This window comes from Garra rufa, chromosome 13, assembly GCF_049309525.1.
Source record: "Garra rufa chromosome 13, GarRuf1.0, whole genome shotgun sequence".
Taxonomy (NCBI): domain Eukaryota; kingdom Metazoa; phylum Chordata; class Actinopteri; order Cypriniformes; family Cyprinidae; genus Garra; species Garra rufa.
The window spans coordinates 36,592,940-36,612,875 of NC_133373.1; the positions used below are offsets into that span (position 1 = coordinate 36,592,940).

The 19,936-nt window shown below is 30.7% G+C and overlaps 1 pseudogene; it reads left to right on the forward strand.

Moving 5' to 3' along the window:
• LOC141283678 (protein lin-28 homolog A-like) overlaps positions 1 to 19,378 on the forward strand; it is a 36,545-nt pseudogene extending 17,167 nt beyond the window's left edge.
• Positions 19,379 to 19,936: the final 558 nt, after the last annotated feature.

Below are 19,936 nucleotides of genomic sequence, written 5' to 3' on the forward strand. Positions count from 1 at the left end.
CATAAACCATAATCTATGACTTTTACCTTTTTAGAGAACTGTTTATGTTTGCTTTTCAAAAAAGCTACATTGGTATGTTTTACTATAATAAATAAACACACGAAAAGTTACAAAACAAATCATGAGAAACAGAAACTGTAGATTTGGTTGTTCTTGGGATTTTTAGAATTGTTTAAAATCTCATGTTAAATAGTTTTGACAGAGGAAAAAGGCAACGTAAACCATATACCAAATCAAAATCTATGATTTTTATGTTTTAAGAGAACTGTTTATGTTTGCTTTTCATAAAAAACTACATTGGTATGTTTTATTCTAATGAATAAACACATGAAACGTTGTAACATATCATGACAAACAAACTATAGTTTTGGTTGTTTTTATTTACTTCTGTGCATGTGTTTTTTTTATTTTTAAGCTTCATAATTCAAACAGACACAAACATAAAATGTCTTTCTGATCGAACTGTTTCTGTTTTGTTCTTTGAGTCTGTACATTCACACACATTTTTAAACAATATAATCATTCTCAAAGGCATTTTTAAGATGTAAAAATGTATTTCTATCAGATGTAGCTTGGCTGTGTGCACTTTATACACACACAGAGAGAGAGAGAGAGCTCATATCCGGCTGCTATCAGGAGTGTGTGTGGAGTGATGTAGTGTGTGTCAGCAGATCAAATACTGCGTGTGCGTCTCATAGTCAGTGCAGAAGTGTGTTGTTAATTTAACGCAGGGAAACGGGATGTGTGTGTGTGTGTGTGTGTGTGTGTGTGTGTGTGTGTGTGTGTGTGTGTGTTTGAAGGGGGTTGGGCAGAGGTCAGAGGTCACAGTGAAGGATGAAAACATGTGGAGGAGGGGTGATGTGCGATACGTCCGGCCCTTTGGTGGCGCTCTCCGTATTTCTCACTCTTGCTTTCTGTCTTCCGTCTCTTGTGTTTCTGCTTTTTTTTTTTTTTTTTTCCTGCAGTGAGCTGAACAATGTGACACATCTTCTCCTGTGCTCATGGATTGCATTTCTTGATTGTGCTGTTTTGGATGAATTCAGACATCAGAAATGTGTCTGCTGCTGCCTGAATTTTCTGTTTGCACTGCTTATCTCTGAACTTTGACCTGGAAATAAAAGCACACACTTGGTGTAGAAAGCCAAAGAAGACATTTTCACTCAGGAATTGCTAGTAAATCTCACAGTTAATTACAAACAGCAAAGTAACGCATTGAATTACACATGCAATTTTAAAGTAGAAGGACTAAAATAATCATGTTAAAAATTAAAATGAGATGAAAAATTAAATGAGATGATAGAGAAAAAAGGTAGATAAAAGAGAAGGATAAAAGATAGAAAAAGAAACGCATAGAAAAAAAATTAAATGAGATGAAAGAGAGAAAGAAAGAGAAAAAGGAAGATAAAATAGAGACAAGACAGAAAGAGAGAAAAAGAGATAGGTAGATAGATAGGAAAAAATAGATAAAGAAAGAAAGAAAAAGAAAATGGATAAATAGAAAGAAAAAATAGAGATGAAAGAGAGAAAGAAAAAGTTAAGAAAGATAGAAAAAACAAATAGATGAAGATAGATGGATAGATGGATAGATGGATGGAAAAAGAAAAAAAATGAAATGAGATGAAGGATAAAAGATAGAAAAAGAAACGCATAGACAGAAAAAAATTAAATGAGATGAAAGAGAGAAAGAAAGAGAAAAAGGAAGATAAAATAGAGACAAGACAGACAGAAAGAAAGAAAAACAGATAGATAGATAGGTAGATAGGAAAAAAATAGATAAAGAAAGAAAGAAAAAGAAAATGGATAGATGATAGATAAAGAAAAAATAGAGATGAAAGTGAGAAAGAAAAAAGTTAGAAAGATAGAAAAAAACAAATAGATGAAGAAAGATAGATAGATGGATAGATGGATGGAAAAAGAAAAAAATGAAATGAGATGAAGGATAAAAGATAGAAAAAGAAACGCATAGACAGAAAAAAATTAAATGAGATGAAAGAGAGAAAGAAAGAAAGAAAAAGTGTATATAAAAGAGAAAGAAAGACAAAAGATAGAAAGAAATAAAAAACAGAAAGAAAAAATAGATAAAAAACAGAAAAAAATTGAAATGAGATGAAAGAGAAAAAGAAGGATAAAAGAGAGACAAGAAAGAAAGAAAGAAAGAAAAGATAATAGATCAGAAATAGGTAGAAAAAGAAAAATAGAGAGATGAAAGAGAAAAAGAAAGAGGAAAAAGATAAGAAAGACAAAAGATAGATATAAAAGACAAAAATAGAGATGAAAGAAAAAAAGAAATAGATGAAAAAAGAAAAAATAGAGAGATGAAAAAGGAAGAAAGAAAAAGTAAAAACAGATGAAAAAGAAAGATGGATACAAATAGAAAAAATAGGAAGACAGAAAGGAAAAGATAGGAATAGATTAAAAAGAAAGATATAAAAAGAAAAAATGATAGATCTTTCTATCCTTTGTAGATAGAACAAGGAAAAAATAGAGAGAAAGAAAGAAAGAAAAAGGAAAAATAGATGAAGAAAGATAGAAAAAGAAAAAAGGGTAGATGAAAGAAAGAGAAAGAAAGACAAATAATAGAAAGAAAGAAAAAGAAAAAAATATATACAAAAGAAAAAAAGAAACCATAGATAAAACTGAAAAAGAAAGAACAATAATTTATTTGTGTGTGTGTTTTTTTTTTTTATCGTTCCACCAAGATCTAATCTCGTTAACTAAAGTGTTTGTGTTGTTTAGATTGATATTTCAATAAAAAAAATATCTAATAAATGTGCGTGGGAAGGCTTTTGCTCCTGGCTTCTTGCATAAATGCATTTCTATCTCATGCTATGGATTTTTAATTTCTCGTAAGTGTAAAATCAGAGTGCTTTTGTGTCCATTATGTCAATTAAGGGAAATTAAATGCATTAATTTCCCACACGGCTAATTAAACGTGATGCCGTGACAAAAACAATTCCGTTTTTCAACGGCTGAGAGCTGATGCGACACAAAAGTCGAGCTGAAGACACTCTGCATTTACCGGAAATGCCATTCATCAGTGCAGACAGAAATTCTTTCTAAAAAGTCAGAAATGTGAACTTGAGCTTGTTATTTTATCTGTCTGATGCTGCGGTGTTGATCTGTCGACTTCTTTTCTGTTTCTAGAGGAATGCGCTTTGGCTCGTGCATTAGTTACTGCTGTTTTAATGACATGAATAATTGAAATGTAAATCTTGTATGATCATGTAGCACTGCCTCTGTGACAACACCATAGAGAGAGTTTTCTCTAGCTGCAGGATCCAAAATAATCAGCCGTTTTCATTAGTATTCATGAAACACAATCATGATTTAAATTAGCGTTACTTGATGAACTAGACTTGTTTGGTTGGTTGAAGTTGTGTGATTGTGTTTTGTATTAGAAAGCTCAAAAACAAATGCCTAAATAACATAATCAGTTGTTGTTTTTTGGTTTAATCATAAACTAAATCTTTAATTGTAGTGTATTTGAACAATTTATTCGTCACAGTAAATCAGCTTTAATTTGTGATGAAACAATTCCTGCGCGTTTAAATCCATGCTAAATTGACTTCATTGCTTTTATAATTCCTGAGCTTTTTTCAGGGTCTTTGCTTTTGCATTTATAATGCCAGGAAATCTTATTAATTGAAGAATGGATTTGAATAAACTAATAAACACATTTGTCACATTGTGTTGACTGTGAATAATACATTTGATGCATTGCTTTTGATGTTCCTCATTTGGATAAAAGCTTCTGCCGAACGATTAAATGTAAATGTACATCTGTGGGTTTTTTCTGGCGTTGTGCTTTGTGTGGAGGATTTTTGAATGCATTTTTACTCATTCAAAACTAAGTCATATGCACTATTTGGTAACACTTTACAATAAGGTTTCATTAATTAATGTATTAACTAACATGAACGAACAATGAACAGTACATTTATTGCACCATTTATTAATCTTTGTTAATGTTAGTTAATAAAAATACAGTTGTTCATGTTAGTTTACAGTGCATTAACTAACATTTAACAAACACAACTTGTGATTTTAATAATGCATTAGTAGATAGATAGATAGATAGATAGATAGATAGATAGATAGATAGATAGATAGATAGCTATAGAAAAAGAAAAAATTAAATGAGATGAGATGAGAGAGAAAGAGAACAAATGTAGATGAAAGAAAGAAAAAGAAAGGGAAAACAGATAACAAATAGGTAGAAAAAGAAAAATAGTGAGATGAAAGAGAAAAAGAATGGTAGATAAAGACAAAAGACTGATAAAGACAAAAATGGATTTTAAAAGAAAGAAAAAAATACATGAAAATATAAAGATATAAAAAGAAATAAATAGGAAGATAGAAAAAGAAAAAAACAGATGAAGAAGAAAGATAGAAAAAGAAAAGATAAAGATAAATAGAAAGAAAGAAAATAAGAAAAAAGATAGATAGATAGAAAAAGAAAAAAATGAGATGAAAGAGAGAAAGAAAGAAAGGAAAATAGATAATGACAAATAGGTTAAAAAAGAAAAATAGAGAGATGAAAGAGGAAAAGGGTAGATAAAAGGGAAAGAAAGACAAAAGATAGTTCTAAAAAGACAAAAAATAGAGATGAAAGAAAGACAGAAAAAGTAAAAAATAGATGAAAAAAGACAGATGGATATAAAAAAGAATAGGAAGAAAGAAAAAAATAGATAGATAGATGAAAATGTACTTTGGTTACTTTTTGCTCATTCTTTGATATTCTGACATTGGCAAATGGTTTAGTGACTCAATCTCTCGCTTTACTGCAAATATTTAAATAAGCAAAATGAGTTTTTGATTCCAGTGTGGTTAAATTGTGCATTTTATGCAAGATCAGATCGTGCTTTTAAACACGGGCTTTGTAATGCAGGTTAATGTGGTATTGACAGATCACTACATGTTCACATATCTTTCTCTCCCTAGCATGAAACTCAATGAATCTTTCTGTAGATATAACCGGTCTGTCTGATATCTAATCAAATAATTTCTTTATATTTATATTTTGGCTCCTATAGTCCAAAAAGTTACACTAGGACCCAAATAGATTAGATTCAGTCCGGTAGCAGTTAGTCTAAAGACAATGACACTAATATTTAGTGTGATTAAACAAAATAAATGTACTTCAGTTGCTTTTTTGCTCATTCTTTAATATTCTGGCAAATATTTAGTGACTCAATAAGTCAGCTTTACTACAAATATTTAAATAAGCAAAATCTGTTTTTCAAAATGAGTTTTTGATTTCAGTGAGGTAAAATTGTGCATTTTATGCAAGATCAAATGTGTTTTTAAACCATTGCTTTTCTAATGCGATATTGACAGATTGCAATCTGTTGTTATTTCTAATAAATCTTTCTCTTGAACATCTATATATCTTTCTCTCCCTGATGGACATGAAATCTTTAAGAATTAATGGATCTTTCTGTAGATAGGGTCTGATCTGTTTGATATCTAAATGTTTTTATAATCATGTAATTTTTTATATATATTTAGAATTTGGCTCCTAGTTTAAAAAGTTACACTAGAAGCCAAATGGATTTGTTTCTGTCAGGAGCAGTTAGTCTAAAGACAATGACACTAATATTTGGTGTGATTAAACTAAATAAATTTACTTCAGTTGCTTTTTTGCTCATTCTTTAATATTCTGACATTGGCAGATGGTTTAGTGCCTCAACTTGCCTTTACTACAAATATTTAAATAACTTGCTTTTTTGTAATGCAGGTTAATGTGGTTATTGACAGATTTCAAGCTGTTGTTTTTTTCTGGTAAATCTCTCTCTTGAACATCATATCATTCTCTCCCTGATAGATATGAAATGTCCAAGAACTGATGGATCTTTTTGTAGATATGGCTGATCTGTTATTTTAATATTTATATTTTGGCTTCTAGTTTAAAATGTTAAACTAAGTGATGAATATATTTGTTTCTCTAAGGTAGCAGTTAGCCTAAAGACAATTAGACTAATATTGAGTGTGATTAAACAAAGTAATTTTACTTCAGTGGCTTTTTGCTTATTCTTAATATTTTTACAATTCCAAATGGTTTAGTACCTCAAAATATTCAAATCTAAATGTTTTTATAATCATGTCATTTTTATATATATTCAGAATTAGGCTCCTAGTTTAAAAAGTTACACTAGAAGCCAAATGCATTTGTTTCTGTCAGGTAGCAGTTAGTCTAAAGACAACGACACACTTCAATATTTGGTGTGATTAAACTAAATAAATGTACCTCAGTTGCTTTTTTGCTCATTCTTTAATATTCTGACATTGGCAGATGGTTTAGTGCCTCAACTTGCCTTTACTACAAATATGTAAATAAGCTAAATCTGATTTCAGTGAGGTTAAATTGTGCATTGCTTTGGTAATACAGGCTAATGTGATATTGACGTTGCAATTTGTTGTTATTTCTAGTAAATCTTTCCTATTAAATATCTATATACCTTTCTCTCCCTGCTAGGCATGAAATGTTCAAGAACTGATGGATCTTAGATATGAGCGATCTGTTTGACAACTATAAATATTATTAGAATTACATATGCTTTTTAATATTTATATTTTGGCTTTTAGTTTAAAATGTTAAACTAAGTAATAAATGTATTAGTTTCTGTCAGGTAGCAGTTAATGTAAAGACAATTACACTAATATTTGGTGTGGTTTAATACAACACTTTAGTTGCTATTTGCTCATTCTTTAATGTTCTTACATTGGCAAACGGTTTTGTGGCTCAATCACTTGGCTTTTACTACAAATATTTCAGCAACACTTTACAATAGGGTTCATTAGTTAACTACATTAGTTAACATGAACTAAGAATGAACAATACTTCTACAGTATTTATCAATCTTAAATGTGACCCTGGACCACAAAACCAGTCATAAGGTTAAATTTTACAAAACTGAGATGTATACATCATATGAACACTCAAAAAATAAGCTTTCTATTGATGTATGGTTTGTTAGGATAGGACAATATTTGGCCGAGATACATCTATTTGAAAATCTGGAATCTGAGGGTGCAAAAAAATCAAAATACTGAGAAAATCACCTTTAAAGTTCTCCAAATTAGGTTCTTAACAATGCATATTACTAATCAAAAATTACATTTTGATATGTTTACAGTAGGAATTTTACAAAAAATCTTCATGGAACATGATCTTTACTTAATTTCCTAATGATTTTTGGCATAAAAGAAAAATCAATAATTTTGACCCATACAATGTATTTTTGGCTATTGCTACAAATATACCCCAGCGACTTAAGACTGGTTTTGTGGTCCAGGGTCACAAATAATTTCAGCATTTACTAATGCATTATTAAATTTAAAGGTCCACTGAAGTGCCTTGAAACACGCAGCGTTCTTCTATGTGGTGACGTTCTTTTAACTGAAACAAAAACATATCGCTAAGCCCCGCCCACTAATTTTGAACAGCCAATAGCGTTCCATTTATATCTGCTCGGGGCAGAGCCGTTGAGCTCGGTAAAGCCGCATTTGTAAGCTTATGACAGCCACAGACTAATAAATTACCCCACAGATTCAATATGAAACTCTTGCTAAAACGAAATAGTGATAATAATCATGCTGAGGCTGTGTAGTTTAACACATGCCGAGTCCGACCGCGCATATGAGCGCATATGATCTGCTCCGCGTCTCTGTGTAGGGGGCGGGACACTACGGACTCTAGAGAGCATTTTATTGGACAGAACGTTTGATCTGAAACTGAAGTGCGCGGTGATATCATCAAAATCCTTGATTCATATTGGCGGAAGTGACGAGAGTGTAAGTTTTGAATGCCCATATCTTGTAAAAGCGAATTTTGTCACTGCTTTGAAACACACTAGCTTATAGATAATCTTAAAACTAATATATTCATACTAAAAGCCAAAAAACTTTAATTTTGATTTCAGGGGGACTTTAAAGGTGTGTTTGTTAACATTTGTTAATGCACTGTGAGCTAACATGAACAAACAATGAACGACTGTATTTTTATTAACATTAACAAAGATAAATAAATAGTGTAATAAATGTACTGTTCGTTGTTCGTTCATTTTAGTTTATACATTAACTACACTCTTAAAAATAAAGGTGCTTCAAAAGGTTTTTCAAGCGATGCCATAGAAGAACCATTTTTGGTTTCACAAAGAACCATTTAGTCAAAGGTAATTTCTTGCTTACCTTTTTATAATCTGAAGAACCTTATTTGGCACAAAGAACCTTTTGTGAAACAGAAAGGTTCTTCAGATCTTGAAGGTTCTTTATAGAACCATTTAGACAAAAAGATTCTTCTATGGCATCGTTAAGAGTGTAATGTTAACAAATCACACCTTATTGTAAAGTGTTACCTAGAAAATTAGTTTTTATAATTGTAGCAGTGAGGCTCAAGAAATTGTGCATTTCATGCAAGCAAAGTGATCGAATGTGTTTTGAAACATGCTCTTGTAATGAGATTGGTAGCTGGTTGTTTTTTCTTGTATCTCTCTCTTTTTAACATCTATGTATCTTTCTCTCTCTGGTAGATTTAAATATGCAATAAAATGTTTAATACTCTCTGTTGATATGATTGGTCTGTTTGATATTTATATTTACATATAAGATGATATAAGCTCATTTGTATCTGTATTAATTGAAATGTGTGTGTGTGTGTGTTCAGAGTAAGCTGGTGATGGAGGGCTTCAGGAGCTTACGGGAGGGCGAGCAGGTTGAGTTTACCTTCAAGAGGTCGAGTAAAGGTCTGGAGTCGCTCAGGGTCACGGGGCCCGGCGGGGGCCCATGCTCGGGGAGTGACCGACGCCCCAAAGGGAAGGCCCCGCCCCTCAAACGCAAACCAAAGGGAGACCGGTAAGTGCGTTGAGCATGATGGGATATGGCGTTTAATATGTTTTGTTGCCATTTCTGTCTTGAAACTAAGCTGGACTAAACTGGGTTGTTTTCTCTTATTTATAATGCACAATGTGCTGTATTTATTCAGCATAAATCTAATATTGTATGGTTTCATGTGTGGTAAACTGAAGGTCAACTCTACAGTTTATTCTTTATACTTACAGCTTGTCTTTAGCAGCAACCTAGAAGTCAGAACAAAAGTCTGCTTTTAATATTAATAATAATAATAATAACAGTAGTACTAACCTACTTGTGTTGTTTAGTGATTTAATAATAACTGAAATAATTGGAACTATTAGTAAATTAGTAAAAGCTGATTTAAAATCTTAAGGGGAGACACTGCAGGCAAAAACGCTTTTTTTCATGAACCTGTCAAATTTGAGATTTTGGGCTTTTTGCTTTTTCATGAAGTGTTTTTTCAGACTAGTGGAAAGAAAACACCTAAAAGACACTGTTAAGTCTTTCTTTTATAGCACTTTATCTCTTTGTGTCAATAGATTTCAATTACAATCCATATTTTTAAAGGCAGTTTTCTCAAAATGAGTTTTTTCTCCTACACTGAGCCATAAATCACCACTTCAGTAGCACTTACACACACTGAACATTACATTTTTATTCCTGTCTATATCCTGAAGGTTTTTACAGAGGGATTTGTTCATATACGATTAGCTTGATTTTTTTTTTTTTTTTTTTACATTTTACTCCCCCAAAAATAGTAATAAATACATGGTTTTCTGTCTGTTCAAAGTTTTTTTTCTGAATTATGGAGTGACAAAATGAGATACACAAAATCCCCTTTGTAAAAACATTTGACTCTAATATGTCAAAAAAACAAAATAAACAAGAATTTAAAAACTGACTTGATCCAGTGTTTAAATTCTTGTACTAGAAATGTATGCAAATTAGTTCATATTTCATTAAATAATGGCTCATTTGCATATTTAAACAACATTTTGGAAAACTTGTAATACAAAAAAAATTATGCAATTATCAATGTAATCAATCATCTGGATAAGTAAGGTGATAACTATTAGTTAATTTTTTTTTACCTTATTCACCTGCAGTGTCTCGCCTTAATTAATAATAATCATAATCAAAACCTAAAATGCATGTCAAATTTTTTTCTGTTTTCGATCTGCACATTTATCAAGGCAGTTTTAAGAGAATTATTGATCACTGAATGCTAATCTGGTTAAATTCTGTTGTTTGTTTGTTTAGCCACAAAAACAGAAAGAATCCATTTATAATCTAGAAAACACTTTCTGTTAAGGTTTCATTTGTTAACATTAGATAAACTAAAAATTATCAATACTGCTACAGCATTTATTAATTATTAATAATGTTAGTTATTTTTTAAATGATCAAAAGTTGCACTAAAATGAACATTTAGTAACACTTTACAATAAGGTTTATCATTAGTTAACATTAACTAAGACTAAAAAATATCTTAGTTAATGTTCATTTCAGCATTTAAATTCACAAGTTGTTTACCTTGTCACCTTGTTCATGTTCATCAATACATTAACATTAACTAATGTAACCTTTTTGTAAAATGTTACTGAACATTTTTATTAATTAACAAATCTTATTAAAATATTAGCTGTAAAATATATTTTGTGTTAATGAATGCATTAACAAGCTTAAAATTGATGCTTTATTTTATTTTAATGTCTTGTAATTCTAAATATACCTAAATTTAAGTTTAAATAATAATAATAATAATAATAATAATGATTATTATTATAATTAATAAAAATCTAAAACAGAGCAGGGGAATTATAAAATTATATACTGCATTTAATTAATTTTAAATTTTCCTATAATTGATTTATTTATAATTAGTGCTTAATTTGATAGTGTACAATTGATATGCAGGCAGGTTTTTATATCTAAAATCTTGTGTTTCTGTTTTACACAAGCATTTTTCATCAGTCTCGCTGCTTTTGATTTGATGTAGACATGCGTCGGGGATGAAATCCTCAATGCTCACATATCAATTAAAACCGCACGGCTCTCCTTTTCTCTGTATGAAAGAATCAATTCCAGTATTGATAATAGTCTGTGCAGCCACATGAATAACGGCTCGTACTTTTCAATGTAGGTGCCTCATAGTTCGGTTTCGCCAAACGCTTTTCTCTTCACGACTCGCATTGATTGTGAGTCTGTCTTCTACTTCCTGTTGCCATGGTGATCAGAGCAAAAAAAAAAAAAAAACACAAAAAAAAACTGAATAAGTCTTTTCAGTCTGTTGTGTTAAAGCTATTTATAAGTATGTATACGTGTGTGTGTGTGTGTGTGTGTGTGTGTGTGTGTGTGAGACGCGTATCATATAGTCCGTCACTATAGACACGCTAACAAAAAAACAGACATGAGATGATGGACGTTTTGTTGAAGATCGGGTGACACTGTCAGACCTGAGATGATGATTAAAAATGTGTTTCTGAAGAATTATTATAGAACAGGTACATAAGGACACAGCTTATGAAATTGGCTCAATTTCTAGATGTGATTCATCAGTTTATTCCCTAAAGTCTTTTAAAAAATTTATTAAACAAGGTAGCTAGTCAGTGACAGTGTAAATGTAACTAAAAACCTTCGGACAGTTGATTTTATGTCAGTTTATCAGTTATTATTGCCTGTATTTGTAGTGAATACTGATGATTTGCAGCTAAAAGTTTAAGATTATGTAAAAATCATGTTAAATACATGAGCTTAATAAATCTGTAGATATAAAATAATTGCGTTTAATGGTTCTTTCTTTGTATCTAAAGTCTGGGAGACGTAAGAAAAATTAAACTTTTGAGGTTTACGGTGTAAATATTTCTAAAAAGCTTTCAGACAGCTGATTTTATGTCAGTTTATCAGTTATTATTGCCTGTATTTGTAGCGAATACTGATGATTTGCAGCTAAAAGTTTAAGATTATGTAAAAATCATGTTAAATACATGAGTTTAATAAATCTGTAGATATAAAATAATTGCATTTAATGGTTCTTTGTTTGTATCTAAAGTCTGGGAGTCGTAAGAAAAATTAAACTTTTGAGGTTTACGGTGTAAATATTTCTAAAAAGCTTTCAGACAGCTGATTTTATGTCAGTTTATCAGTTATTATTGCCTGTATTTGTAGCGAATACTGATGATTTGCAGCTAAAAGTTTAAGATTATGTAAAAATCATGTTAAATACATGAGTTTAATAAATCTGTAGATATAAAATAATTGCATTTAATGGTTCTTTGTTTGTATCTAAAGTCTGGGAGTCGTAAGAAAAATTAAACTTTTGAGGTTTACGGTGTAAATATTTCTAAAAAGCTTTCGGACAGTTGATTTTATGTCAGTTTATCAGTTATTATTGCCTGTATTTGTAGCGAATACTGATGATTTGTAGCTAAAAGTTTAAGATCATGTAAAAATCATGTTAAATACATGATTTTAATAAATCTTTAGATATAAAATAATTGCATTTAATGGTTCTTTGTTTGTATCTAAAGTCTGGGAGACGTAAGGAAAATTATACTTTTGAGGTTTACGGTGTAAATATTTCTAAAAAGCCTTCAGACAGCTGATTTTATGTCAGTTTATCAGTTATTATTGGCTGTATTTGTAGTGAATACTGATGATTTGCAGCTAAAAGTTTAAGATTATGTAAAAATCATGTTAAATACATGAGTTTAATAAATCTGTAGATATAAAATAATTGCGTTTAATGGTTCTTTCTTTGTATCTAAAGTCTGGGAGACGTAAGGAAAATTATACTTTTGAGATTTACAGCCTAAATAGTACTAAAAAGCCTCCAGACAGCTGATTTTATGTCAGTTTATCAGTTATTATTGGCTGTATTTGTAGTGAATACTGATGATTTGTAGCTAAAAGTTTAAGATCATGTAAAAATCATCTTAAATACATGAGTTTAATAAATCTGTAGATATAAAATAATTGCATTTAATGGTTCTTTGTTTGTATCTAAAGTCTGGGAGTCATAAGGAAAATTATACTTTTGAGATTTACAGCCTAAATAGTACTAAAAAGCCTCCAGACAGCTGATTTTATGTCAGTTTATCAGTTATTATTGGCTGTATTTTTAGTAAATACTTATGATTTGTAGCTTAAGTTTCAGAAAATGTAATAATCATTACATGAGTAAGAAATCTTTAGTTTAGATATAAAATGATTTAGTTCACTTTTACACTCTCAGTGAGTGTAAATTTAACTAAAAACCTTCGGACAGCTGATTTGATGTAAGTTTGTTGGTTAATATTGCCTGTATTTTTAGTAAATACTGATGATTTGTCGCTGAAAGTTTAAGATCATGTTATAATCATGTTAAATACTCGAGTTTAATAAATCTGTAGATATAAAATAATTGCGTTGAACAGTTCTTTCTTTGTATCTAGAGTCTGAAAGTCATAAGGAAATTATACTTTTGAGGTTTACTCCGTAAATATTACTAAAAAGCCTTCAGACAGCTGATTTTATTTCCGTTTATCAGTTGAAGTACAGAAATACTGAATGTATTTTTAGTAAATGCTGTAGCTGAAAGTTTAAGATATGTAATAATCATCTTAAATACTTGAGTGTAGTAAATCTTTAATTTAGATGAATGGTTACGTAAATCGACTAATTGTTTAGTTTATCAGTTTCTCCTTTGTATCTAAAGTCTGGATGTTGAAAGGAAAATTATTCTGTTGAGATTTACAATGTACATTTTACAAAAATGCCTTTAGACAGTGCCTTTAGTTTTTGTTGTATGGCAGTTAACTGCATGTATTTTTAGTAAATGCTGATGATTTGTAGCTGAAAGTTCAAGATCATGTAGTTATCATCTTAAATTCAGGTATTAAGTTAACAGAAAACTAATTGTTTAATTTAATGGTTCTTTCTTTGTATCTGGAGTCTGAATGTCAAAAGGAAAATGATGCTGTCATTTTTTTGGCGTAAATTTAACTAAAATCCCTCAGAAAACACATTTTTCAAATACAAAATTATTTCATGTATTTTGAATGAATACTGATGCTTTGTAGCTGGACGTCCTCATGTAATAACCATCTCAAATGCAATCATTAGGTTCATAAATATTTTATATTTATATTTTATAAAAAAAAATCAACTAAATGAGCAGTTCTTTAATTGTATCTAGAATCTGGATGTTAAGGAAAATTATGCTGTCATTTCATGGTGTGAATTGAACGAAAAAAAAACTCAGAAAACATTTTATGTCAATTTATCAGTTGAAATTATTGTATTTCGAGCGAATACTGATGATTTGTAGCTAAATGTTTAAGATCATGTAATAATCATCTTAAAATTATGAGTTTAATAAATCTAAGTTTAGATATAATTTAGTTTAATAGTTCTTTCTTCGTATCTAGAGTCTGGGAGTTATACTTTTGAGATTTACAGTGTAAATATTATCAAAAAGCCTTCAGACAGCTAACTTTATGCCAGTTTATGAATTGAAGTACAGACATATTGCATGTGTTTTCAGTATTGACTAATTGTTCAGTTTACCAGTTCCTCCTTTGTATCTAGAGTCTGGATGTTGTAAGGAAAATAATCCTGTTAAGATTTAAGGTTTAAATATAAGGTGTGAGCCTTCAGACAGATGATTTTATGCTAGTTTATTGCATGTATTTTTAGTAAATGCTGATGTTTTGTAGCTGGAAGTTCAAGATCATGTAACTCTTTAGATTTATAATTTTTTATTTCAACTAATTTAATAGTTCTTTAATTGTATCTAGAATCTGGATGTTAATGAAAATTATGCTGTCATTTCATGGTGTAAACTGAATGAAAAAACCCTCAGAAAACATATTTCATGTCAATTTATGAGTTGAAATTATTGTATGTATTTTGAGGGAATACTGATGATTTGTAGCTAAATGTTTAAGATCATGTAATAATCATCTTAAAATCACGAGTTGAATAAATCTTTAGTTTAGATATACTTTAGTTTAATAGTTCTGGGAGTCATAAGGAAAATTATACTTTTGAGATTTACAGTGTAAATATTATCAAAAAGCCATCAGACAGCTAACTTTATGCCAGTTTATGAATTGAAGTACAGACATATTGCATGTGTTTTCAGTATTGACTAATTGTTTAGTTTACCAGTTCCTTCTTTGTATCTAGAGTCTGGATGTTGTAAGGAAAATAATCCTGTTGAGATGAAAATTTAAGGTGTTTGTTGCATGTATTTTTAGTTAATGCTGATGATTTGTAGCTTGAAGTTCAAGATCATGTAATTATTGTCTTGAATACAGTTATTCAAGTTAATAGAAATCTTTTGACTCACAATTTTTTATTTTAACTAATTGTTAATTGAATGAGTCTGGAAGTCATGTTATTTACAGTGTAAATATTGCATGTATTTTCAGTGAAGGCTGATGATTTGTAGCTGAAAGTTTAAGATATGTAATAATCATCTTAAATACACGAGTTTAGTAAATCTTTAGTTTAGATTAATAGTTATGTATTTTGACTAATTTTTTAGTTTAACAGTTCTGTATCTAGAGTCTGGATGTTGTAAGGAAAATGATTCCGTTGAGATTCACAGTGTACATTTTACTAAAATTTACTTTATGCCAGTTTGTTGCATGCAATTTTAGTAAATGCTGATGATTTGTAGCTGGAAGTTCAAGATCATGTAATTATCCTGAACACAGTTATTAAGTTAATAGAAATCTTTCGACTCACAATTTTTTATTTCAACTATTTGTTAATTGAATGGTTCTTTAATTGTATCTAATTGTATATTACTAAAAACCTTCAACTGATAAACTGGCATAAAATCAGCTGTCCAAAGTACAGAAATATCGCATGCATTTTTAGTAAATGATGATGATTTGTAGCTGAAACTTTGAGATCATGTATCATGTCTTAAATACAGTTAACAGAACTCCAGATTCATAATTCTTTATTTTAACTAATTGTTTAATTTAATGGTTCTTTCTTTTATGTAGAATCTGAATGTCATAAGGAAAATTATGCTGTCATTTTATGGTGTAAATTGAACTAAAAACCTTTGGACAACTGATTTTATGGCAGGTAATTGCATATTTTTTAGTAAATGCTGATGATTCGTAGCTGAAACTTCGAGATCATGTAAAAATCATCTTAAATAGAGTTAATAGAACTCTTTCGATTCATAATTCTTTCTTTCAACTAATTTTCTTTGTATGTCGAGTCTGAATGTCATAAGGAAAACTATGGTGTCATTTTATGGTGTAAATTGAACTAGAAAACTGATTTTATGTCAATTTATTGTATGTTTTGAGTGAATACTGATGATTTGTAGCTAAATGTTTAAGCTCGTCTAATAATCATCTTAAATACATGAGTTTAATAAATCTGTAGATATAAAATAATTTATTTTAACAGTTCTTTCTTTGTATCTAAAGTCTGGAAGTCATAAGGAAAATAATGCTGTTGAGGTTTACAGTGTAAATTTTCCTAAAAACCTTTGAACAACTGATTTTATGGCAGTTAACTGCATGTATTTTTAGTAAATGCTGATGATTTGTAGCTGAAAGTTCAAGATCTAATAATAATCATCTTCAATGCAATTATTTAGTTAATAGAAAACGAATTGTTTAATTTAATGGTTCTTTCTTTGTATCTGGAGTCTGAATGTCAAAAGGAAAATTATGCTGTCATTTTTTGGCGTAAATTTAACTAAAATCCCTCAGAAAACACATTTTTCAGTTGAAATACAAAATTATTTCATGTATTTTGAATGAATACTGATGCTTTGTAGCTGGACGTCCTCATGTAATAACCATCTCAAATGCAATCATTAGGTTCATAAATATTTTCATGTTAATAGTTTTTATATCGAATAATGTAGTTTAATGATTCTTTCTTTGTATCTAGAGTCTGGGTGTAATAAGGAAAATGATGCTGTTGAGATTTACGGATTTTTATGAAATGGCCAAAATAGTGTGCATATGTTTTTTTTTTAAAGATTGCAACATTACATTTTTCTTGAATATCTTTATTATGTTTTTAGATGCTTTATTTTCTCAAGTTTGTTAATCTAATATCTAGCAAATGCAGCTGTGATGCTGTAGTTAATCCACTCCGCCATCTACAGGCTGAAAATAGTCAGTGCACATACTGACAAATATAAAGTCAAACCCAATTTAACCAAATACTTGGTTTCAAGCACCTGTTTGAAACCCTATTTTATTTTAAGATGACAGTTACACATGTACTTACTATAGTAATAACAGTAAATCATGCATAATTACAATCAATCAGCTCTAACCCTCTAGGACATGTAGTTAAGTAACATTACTTAGTTCTCATTTGTCTAATTACACTATAAAAACATCACCTTAAAATACATTGTAACCTATTAAAATAATTAGAACCTTCATAAATGCAGGTTGGGGCAAGTTGTCCCATGTTTTTTTAAAAACATTTTTTGAAATTAGATTTATTTTTGCCAAAACATTCAGTTTCCATTCAGTTTTATGATTTATTATTATTATTTTGTAATTAAAATTGTTTCACCTATAATAGATATTTTATATTTAACTATATATAACTATTTTTCTATATATAGTAAAATTTTTCTCCAAAATTAATATATTCATTGAATATTAAAAGAGCACTCATTTGCCAGCAGTGTGACAGCAGTCCATTATTATACAAAAATACTGTATATGATGTCAATGTTGTGATCGACCAATCAGAATCAAGTATTCTGGAGAACAGTGTAATCATGTATCTCTCTCTCTCTCTTACACACACACACACACACACACACACACACACACACACACATTAGTGGCACTGAGAGATCTGATTCTCTATATTTAGAGCTGTAATGTCATTTCCTACTCTCTCGTTTCCATGCACCGGAATTTCCTTGGCAACCGATGGCTCCATGGTAACATACAAGGTTCCTGTTAACTACTAGAGAATTTCTCATAATCACAGTGACTCAGTTTCCTCATCTCTTACAAAAGAGCTGGAAACTGTATTCTTGCATCTTATTTGTATTGGCTGTGGCTATGAATCATGTTCTTTATCATTACATTTTGATGTAGGAATTACTGGGATGGGTGTATTTATGACTCCTGTATGATTAAAACAATGATTATTAAATACTGCAGTGCCAATTTTCTATGACAACAAATATACTGGCAATTTTTGAGCGTTTCTATAAAGGATGTTTGGTATTGGAGTAAGTCTTATCCTGTACTGCCCTCTAGTGACCAACACTGGGTTTGAGGAAATCTCAAGAAAACATGTCCAGGTCATCTTAAAAAGAAAATAACATAGAATACAAGTTTTACATTAAAAAGCTTGTTTTTACAAACAATACTATTTTTTGCATATGAATTTCATAATTAAACACCTTTTCCTCTATATTATCAGTAACATAACAACAAGCGTATTGCAACAAGTACAAACATGATGCATACATACTTTATTATTAAAAATACATTATATTGTTAATTTGTTTGCATTCTGAATCTAGTTAGTGTTATTTTAATGGTTTTAAAATAGGTTTTCTTTATGCATAATTTCTGGTCTCAAAATTTTGGAAAAATTATCTTGAAAGTTGAAAGTTGGGTAAATAAAAAAAAAGTTTTGCATTAAAACGCTTGTTTTTACAAACAATACTATTTTTTGCATATTAATTTCATAACAATTATACAAAATGGTTAAAAGTTAGGTAAAATAAAGGTTTTTATTAAAAAGTTTTTTGGTATCTCATTTCAGAACAGACAGGAAACAGTATATTTTTTATATATTTTGGGGAATAAAATGTATAAAATCTAGGGAATCATATATGAACAAATCCCTCTATAAAAACCTTCAGGATATAGGCAGGAATAAAAATATAAAGTTTGTTGTGTGTAAGTGCTACTGAAGTGGAGATTTATCGCTCTGTGCAGGAGAAAAAAACTCTTTTTGAGAAAACGGCCTTTAAAAATATAGATTGTAATTGAAATCTATTGACACAAATAGATAAAGTGCTATAAAAGAAACACTTAACAGTGTCTTTTGGGTGTTTTCTTTCCACTAGTCTGAAAAAACACTTTAGGAAAAACCAAAAAGCCCAAAATCTCAAACTTAACAGGTGCATGAAAAAACAGTGTTATATCTCCCATTTAATTTGTACAGTTTAGGAGTATCATTTCTATAATGATACAATATAACCAAGCATTTTGTCTCCATCTGTAGGTGTTATAACTGTGGAGGTCTGGACCACCACGCTAAAGAGTGTGGCCTTCCACCCCAGCCAAAGAAGTGTCACTACTGTCAGAGTGTCACGCACATGGTGGCCCAGTGTCCCCACAAGAGGGCGCTGTCCCCCTCCACGTCTCAGGACCCCCAACGCCCCTCCACCTCCGCTCAGTCCCAGGAAGAGGGAAGCCGATCCGGCTCGTCGCCCCGCGAGGGCCCGTCGTCCTCACCGGAGGAAGCATCTCAACGGGGGAGTCACTCCCAGCGCTGGAGGAAAAGCCGGGACTAAAAAGCAACCTGAAAGGTTCCTCATCCAGATGAAGCCCGGACCCGAAATCATCTACCTCACATGGCCGGGTCACCGAGGAGACCCTCCCTCCCTTCCCGTGCAGCTATGGTATCAGCCGATGGGGGTCATGCGTGTTCTCACTGAGCAATCACAACAAACTCTGCAACTGTCGTGTGTGTGTGTGTGTGTGTGTGTGTGTGTGTGTGTGTGTGTGTGTGTGTGTGTGCGTAAATAAGCAAGTGTGTTTGAAGTACTAAAATTACAAGGCAAATTAGAAAAACATAAACCAGTGTTTTTAAAACTCAAACATGAAGAACAGATGTCAATATGTGATGTGTGTGAACTCGTTTCAGAAGAAAAACCAAGTTGTTATGTTATCTTGATGATAACATGCAAAGATAAAATATTCTCTTTGAAGGAATAGTTCAACCAAAATCTAAAATTTTGGGTGAACCATCCGAGGACGATTTTTAATCTGATTTTGGAGAAATGTAGCATTACATCACTCGCTCACCAATGGATGTGAATGGGTGCCGTCAGAATGAGAGTCCAAACAGC